An 8,657-nucleotide genomic window follows, 5' to 3' on the forward strand; every position below is an offset into this window, starting at 1 on the left:
AAACAAAACGCATAGATAAGAAACACGTGACCACCTTTGTCTGGGCTTAGGCATTCTTAGTAAAGTACCTGGGTTTCGATAATGTGTCGACTCGGTCAATAAATAAATAGTAAAAGTAGTAGAACTAGCCTTGTAATATTCATTGTCATACTCTAATCGGACGATCATTAGAACAAAGGAGGCACATACGGAATGTTTAAACATTCCGACGAACTATCCCCGACCAATGGGCATTTATTCTTTCCCTTTCTGTAGATCAAACTTCGCCCTTTACCAATCTTATTTAAATTTACATGGATAGTTCAAAATAGGCCAAAAGGCAGTCAAGTTACATCTTTCAGATTCACAACATCTGAGGAGTCAAGTTACATCTTTCAGACTCACAATATCGAAGCTCTCAAGCCTCCTTCAGGAGCAACCATTACAGTTAACTACACATCATATACGAGACACACAAATAATTGTAACTCATCCAATCAAATATACGGTGAGATTTACATAGCGCGCATTTACTTCTCTTTTAAAGAACGCGCGTTCTCCCATTAATTTGCAGGAACGCGGCGAGCGGCATTTTGCTGATGGCCTACAACGGTATCCTATAGCCTAGCTAGTGCCGCCGTTCTTATTCATTGCGACCAATGGGTCTATAGCTCGGACAACAAGGACGAGACGAGGGATATTTCCTCCGTGTGAATCGACTGTCATTGCTGGTTCGGTGCGAGAAACGCATTTTAAAAACGCTCTCGTTAACAATCAACACATATATGTATATATATATATATATATATATATATATATATTATATTATATAATTATATATTATATATATATATATATATATATATATATATATAAATAATTTAGGTTTTTTGATTTCATTTATTCTTAGAAACATTATCTTCTCAATGTTCTACTGATTAATTACAGCCAATCATTCATGCCGATTCAAACCTTTTGTTCTCGACATGATTGAGTGATCGGAAAAACTTAAAAATTCACTTAATACTTAAGAAATTCTGTAATGACTCCAAAATATTTGTTCGCGATTTAGGTCGAAATTGGGGGTGGATGATTCGTAATTGGTTAAACATGAGATAGATCAACAATGAAGTTTGTTGAGATTCTTTTCAAAGATACACTAACTCTAATATGCGGTATTTTTTAACGGATAATCACAAGTTATTTCACAGAACTCTACTGTTTTTTATAAATGCTGCCTGTGCCACTATTAAGAAAGCAAAAACTTTGCGAACAAACAATGACTCTAATAACTATATTGCATGCATTTGATGGAAGTTTATTTGTGGTTTAAATCGTGTCACCCGAACGAATAAACACTGTTTTTACATCGAGATATTTATATTTTGACGATACAAATGAAATAATATAACGACAGTGAGTATCTCGATGTTCTTCAATCTTCTCTAGAACATTCAATGTTTCATCTACAACAAGATTATAAAAATTAATGGGTATATGAAGTGTCCGGCGGAGATTAAATTACGTGATCTTCTTTTCTGTAAATAATTTTTGAAATAATAGATAAAATATATAAATATTCATATAATTAAGTGACTTTTTAAAATATACATTTCTTATATCTATATTACTATGAACTAACTGGCAAAGTCCTTCAGACATTATCCCAAATCACTAGAAGAAATCTTTTAAAGATATTTAGAATTAAATAACAAGATTATTAAATAACAAGATTACCACGTAATATTGTTATTCTATGAGATACCTAGAATAATAATTTTTTATACAAATTTTTATAAAAACACATTTTTTTATAAACATGAGACGGAATTTTACTTACAGCCTCATACTAAGTTCCATTTTGTGCGCAATAACTTCTAACAATTCATAAATTTTATTTTTCACAGTCTCTGCCGCATTAGCAACGATCAGCTAAAGAATTTGTTTGCAACGTACGGCCTATTTTCTTTTCCTTTCTTGTTTTCTCCTAAACCATCGACGATTGTAAGTCTAAGTCACTTGCACCAATGGATCAATCAATGTACTAATATAATCAATATTATTAATAGCACAGCATCGAGCATTAGATACACGCTATTTTCAATAAACTGTTCTAAATTTGTTGTAGTCTTTGCTTTTGTAGCCAGTTTATCTGCATATGCAAAGAAACACTTACAAATGTCCTATAACATCATTTTCTCACTCACATTAATACGATCATGAATATAAAAAATGATAGAAAAAAAATTGGAAGATATTAATAACGTATGTCTAAAATTTTAGTAACAAATGTATAAGATTCTTCAACATTGGGTCATGCCAGTTGTGTCCAATTGGATAAAAAATCATTAATGTGTCAACTGCATGTATATCGCATAATATTATCAATCGCTTGTAATGTATCAAATTCAATAGCTCTGTCGATTCGTTTTAATATACTGCAATATCCAACCAATATGTTACACCAATTCTAAACTATTCGTATTTTCATAGATTCCAATTGTCCTTTGGTATAAACTATTTGGTCCAGGCTATAAAACAATTAATTATTTTAAAGAAGATACATTAAATGATCATTAAAATAATTCATTGCTTTTATATCTTACATAGCATATCGTTGAAACTTGAGAAAGAATTCTAATAAAGTTGTACCAAGCATTAACTCAGAATCATTATTACTATCGACTTCTATATGTTTTAATCTCTCACAGATATATTTCAGAGCTTCCATGCACATTTCACTTGTTCTTTTCTTTTCTTTTCATACATAATATACAATGTGTTTGTACAAAGGAAATTAATTTTCCTAAAAATGAAATTTTTACATAAACGAATATACAACATAAAATAAATTCCAATAATAATGATATCCTTTTTTATATAACCTACTTGACGAACAGCTTATTGTAATAATCTATCTTCTCCAAATAAATAATCTTCTCCGAAATCTGTTCCGATTAACTGGATTATTTTAATTTGATATCTGAATGCATACATGTTTGTCCGATTTAGTCTCCGGACTGGTATTACTTGCTATGTGCTCAAATCTTTCAATATAACAATATATAATCACCAATAATTAATATAAGTTGTATTAGAACAAGTATATACACACAAAAGCTATATATCTACTATTTGGCACCACCATGTATAACTATTTTCTCTAAATCTCGAATAACATCCAATTTCGTACTATCTGCCTCTGGAAAACAAGAATAATTCTTTGCAAGAAATAGATCAAAATATTCAGGAATATTGAGACTGATAATAGACGATAATATCATCTAATTAAATAAATTACTGTAATTATTGTTCTTTTGAAAAGATTATAATACTGTACTTAAGAAAAATATACTTTGAAATAGCTGATAGCTATGTTATGGTATTCTTGTCTCCTAAAATTAATCTTTCTATTTTCCTTATACTGTTTAAATAAGAATACAGTAGTTTTCTTGTCGCATCCCAAAATAGTTTTGTTAAAAAATAATCCATTATTCATAGATCTTAACAAAGTGACTATAAATTTAATAAAAACCATAAAATTAAGTAGATGTTCTTGATGGATCCTAGCATATTCAATCCATTGTGTTAGAGCAATGTTTCTAGTTAAGAGGCTACGTTATGCATTATATTGGAAGATCAAAGCTTCTGCAGGATCAGATCAACAAAATTATTCGACTTTTCTTAGTCTCAACTTTTTATAGTAACAAACCTCCAAATAAATGTCTGGGTTCGTGAATAGCAACTTGCACATTATGTTTCGCGCATAAGGCCAATTTTAATTTAACAACTCCTCGTCCTTTGGTCTTATTTTTTTTCTTCAAAATATATCACATCATGTGCCCAGTCGTTGGAATATTTTAAATACAATTGATTCATAAATAAATAAGCTTTAACTGACAAGTGTAGTTGCGTTTTCATAGAAATGACTATCACGATAAATATTCACAATAGAATTATTACAAACTGAAGAATTATATATACAATGAGATAATAGTATTACTTAGGCAGAAAATGTAACCTAATGTTCAATGATGTTCAATCAATATTAATCTATTGAGTTCATATAAAATAATCACGTGGACAAATAAAAAGTTTGACGAGATCGTTTATATTACTCCTACGCTTGTTGTTCAGTAATATTTTCATGACTTACTATTATTAATTGCTTTGTACGGCGCAGAAATTTTCTTCCTTTAATATTGTTTCATTTCATTCTTAAATATAGCATCAATGGTATTGATAGATATAATATTGAGTTCGAAATTTATAATACATTTAAAGACAAGGTCCAATAAATTCACTATCATGATCACCAATTATGGATATTATGGTAATTTCCTTATCAAGTATCACAAAACCACCTTTAATATCTTTAACTTTACTTATTTTCTCAGATACAGTTTCAGCTGCATAGAAATCCCTATTAAAAAAAAAATAAAAAAACATGGGTGTATAATATATATACATAGTGCTCGGAAAGAAACGTTATCAACCGAGTATGAAGTATTACATTCAGGCGCATTATAATCGCATAAAAGAAAGTTATTATAAATCATCGAAGAAACAATTCTCAATTGAAAATGTTCTTCCTATACTGAACTAAGCGTAGACGTTTTCGAGATAAGGAGCGCAAGACGGATAGTATTTTCCAATAGCATCTTTGAATATCAATTTCTTAACTTCGATTACTTCTATATTGATAAGATGCATTTTTGGAGCCTAATAACAAATAAAAATTATACTCATCCATATCGAATTTTGATTGGATCGATTTATGAGTAAAACAATTTTAAAAATCAACCTCTATATTTTGCGTTTCTTTCAAACTTTTATTACGAGTTTCATTATCGATCTTTAATGGATTTTACAGATGATTTAACTGAGCTTCTTGCCCCCACTTATTAAAAATATCATAATCGATGTATGTAGTGTACACAAGTACAATGTAATGTACACAAGGGTAGTGTAAAGATCTTCGATCTGTGAAATATACATCATAAGATTTACTATTATCGATTACCTCTTTCATTGTCGCACTTCTAGTATAAAAATAATAATCTTGTAATATTTTCAGCTATCAAATTTTATTTAATGAATTCGTTGCAAATAAATCTAATAAAAATTCATTATCTCAGCAGGTTTTTATCAAATAGACACCACAATGATAATAATACATGCATATCATAATTTTCTTTCAGAAATATCATGCAAAGATATTTATTAGAACAGAAGTTTTCTTCAGACTTCAAAGTCTACTTCCCAAATACTTAACAAATAAGCTCTATTATAATTGTACTAGAATACGTCAAATTCACATTATCAAGTGAAAACTAACCGTAGTTTGAAATAATCACGAAGATGATAATGTAATATAAAAACAAACACTAATTGTAAGAACAAAGAAAATTGCAATGTAACGATAAAAGATATATATATATAGTTACATTTAGAAAAATGAATTTGACTTAAAAATTTTCGCCATGACTCGACTTGCAATAAAATAATTTATAGCATGTATGTTCCCTATTGTACCAAATAACATTAGTAAAAATATTTTTTTTATATTTTCGTTTTGATATTCCAACATTGGAATGAAATATTTAAAACAACATCCTGTATATGTATATTCTATACACGCACATACATGTAGGATATTTTTCGTAACCCTACCTGGAAGATACAGACTAAGTAACTTGGCACACCTTTTTTTTATAAATATATGTTGTATTAACAAAGATATTACAACTAAATCACTATTACTAAGATGCTATATATATATATATATATATATATATATATATATATATAATATATGTATACATATAATATATTTTATTATATATATAATAAATGTTGATAATATTCTTAAAATTTGTTTACTTATAAATGAAAAATACAAAAATATATTCGTTATTTACAGTAAAATATAATATTGAATGCTGATTTCGGAGCATTTCTATATTCTATAAGATTCCAACATTCTATATATCTTTATATTTTTTACTGAATTATTTATCTTAATAAACATAGAATACGAGCATATAGACGTAGGTAGATAGGAAAGGAAAATAATCCTAGTATGTAATTCTAATATTCCTAGATAAGACGGCAAAGTCATTAATGTCATCGACAAAGTATAAAGAATGTTAATGGATAATAAACGAGAGACGATAAAAAACAATTCAAGTCAGTCTACAAAAAACAGCTGTAAGACACATGTGTTTTTATTCAGTTATTCAAAGGTGATCCTATAAACACTTGACCAAATCATATTCTCTCGTTACTCCTAACTACGGCTCAACATTATCATAACAATGTAAAATCGACTCATACCTATACATTTCCTTTCGTCTCGTTTACTTTTTTTCTAGTTTTCTTTAATACCTTTTTAATTGTGATAATAGATCGTGTTTACTAAATTGTAACTTTTTAATGCCTTCTCGCTGTATTTATAATTCCTTCTTTCGCTTTTATTATGATCAATAATACATTTTGAACTCTTCAAGATTACTTTCATCTGTAAAATTTTATATCAAGCATATTTTTTATTTTAATATCATTATTGTTCAGTAAATTGACAAATCCCTCTCTCCCTCCCTCTAAATATAGAAATATCCGGAAATATCTAAATAAATTAAATAAGGAAATATCTAAATAAGAAAATCCGTATGTTATGATTATATCGTCGGTTATACCATTAAGTTTAATTTTATCGGATTCGTCATAGGCTACATAATAATTGGTATTACTTATTTTTGAAATATTAAGTTCTGAGTGTTGATCGAGAATTCTGTTTCTTGTTTTAGATCTTTGGAAGATATGACTACTGATGCTACTCCTGGTTTGTGATTTAATTTGATAGTTCGGACATTGAAGGTTTGTCCGCTCTTACTGCTATAGCTAGATACTTCTGTATTCGATCCTCCTAAGTTGCATCTCTCTTCGGAGGGAATGTCGCGTTTCCCGATGTTTGTGTCTGCCATTGTCCTTTTTTCTACATTCATCGATTGTATGTCCGTTGCGCTTACAATATCGACATACCTCGGTTAGATCAAAAGTGTTATTAGAAATTAGTTCGTGGAGGGTCTATTAAGTTTTGCTTTGTTCACGCCTTGCTTCAAAAAATGCTTAGTTTAAATATAGAATAATGGAAACAATATGTAGATTTGTGAATAGTAAATTTTTTGTACTTATGATATGGATTCTATTATACGTGTCCAAAATTAAAAAAAAAAATCTCTTTTAGTTTTTAAAAATCCTTGGATTAGAGCAATGATTATAAACTAATAAAAAATTGAAATTGCAGAATATTTTCATATATTTTCTATACAGGATGCGAAATTTTATATAAGTACTTTCTTCTTTGATAAATTATTAAGGTATTACTATCCAATCACTTATATTTATTTCCTCTACTGATGGGTAACGTGCTTTTATATATTATTTGTAGACAAATCAAAACAGTAGTTCGCTTCCACTATCTACAAGATTTTCTATATTTTTTGACTTTCTCCGTTTTATATTATTACTAGTACTACTACTATTCCTATAATAATAATTAATATATAACAGAATAATATAATAATAAGGACAATGATTAGAAGAAGAAGTAGAAGATTATACTTATATTATATACAGTAACTACCACAAATATTCAGAAACTAGAGTATGTCCGATTTTATGAATTGACATTTCAGTTGTTTATAAGTAATAATCTAAGTTATTTTTTCTAAGAATATAGCACATGTCCGAATATTTTTGTGAGCTAAAAATGCAGCATTATTTCCTTTAATAATTTTTATTATATAATGTATGTGAATTTTTTAAATAAACTACGTATCTATATTAAGATTAATTAATGATTTATTGTTAAAAAAAGGTATCAAAGCATTGTTTTATAAACAACTAACATATTAAACTATCAAATTATTTATATCCTAATATCTGAATATTTTTAGGAGTCACTGTACATCATGTACATATGATGACGGTAATTTACGAAGAAATCTCAACATGTCGTGTTCTTGATAATTAAGATCACACATTGATAGATACGTTTCATGTTTTAATGTATATTAAAAGAATATAATTTATAACAACTAATTATTTATGACAAAACATTCGATAAATTCTCTCTTTTTTTGCAAAGTTATATATCAATTTTTATCTGAGTGAATTATTATTCTCTATGCATTCATTAAAGAATAAATGCTGCAGCGAAATACACAACAGAATGAAGAAATAATATAAATATGATAGATTGACAAGTGTGAGTTCAGATTCTACTAACCTTACCTATTTTTATCTACTCGAATCCTATAATTAGGTACGCATGAGAGGGATATAACTTAAATAAGCTTATTCACCAATATGATAGGAAAATAATAGTGGCAAAATTCTCCACTTGCGCTTGTAGTTTATATCTTCTTACCATATTTTGTCCATATCTGCCGCTGAAGTCACACATGCTTCGAGTGAGATGAACTGCCTTAATACCGATCTGAGAGAACGAATACATCAATTTATTCTCATATCCTATATATATACATATATATATTTCTATATGTATATATACTTCTATATATATATGAATAAGTATAATGTATATAAATACAATCAAATATATGAATAAATATAATGTATATAAATACACACACACATTGTCAAATAATAAG

At 28.1% G+C, this 8,657-nt stretch overlaps 1 long non-coding RNA gene across 4 annotated transcripts; it reads right to left on the bottom strand.

Moving 5' to 3' along the window:
• Positions 1 to 1,814: 1,814 nt before the first annotated feature.
• On the bottom strand, positions 1,815 to 3,845 carry LOC124433032. 4 transcript variants are annotated; one of them, XR_006944422.1, is made up of 4 exons: positions 3,692 to 3,845; positions 2,869 to 3,181; positions 2,586 to 2,785; positions 1,815 to 2,510 (listed from the first exon to the last, which is right to left on the bottom strand). It is a non-coding gene; the product is annotated as an uncharacterized LOC124433032 (long non-coding RNA). The 4 variants fall into 4 exon arrangements; XR_006944423.1 differs by having other exon boundaries at positions 3,335 to 3,845; XR_006944424.1 differs by having other exon boundaries at positions 3,320 to 3,845.
• Positions 3,846 to 8,657: the final 4,812 nt, after the last annotated feature.

The sequence above is a fragment of the Vespa crabro genome, chromosome 2 (genome assembly GCF_910589235.1).
Source record: "Vespa crabro chromosome 2, iyVesCrab1.2, whole genome shotgun sequence".
In the NCBI taxonomy this organism is placed as follows: domain Eukaryota; kingdom Metazoa; phylum Arthropoda; class Insecta; order Hymenoptera; family Vespidae; genus Vespa; species Vespa crabro.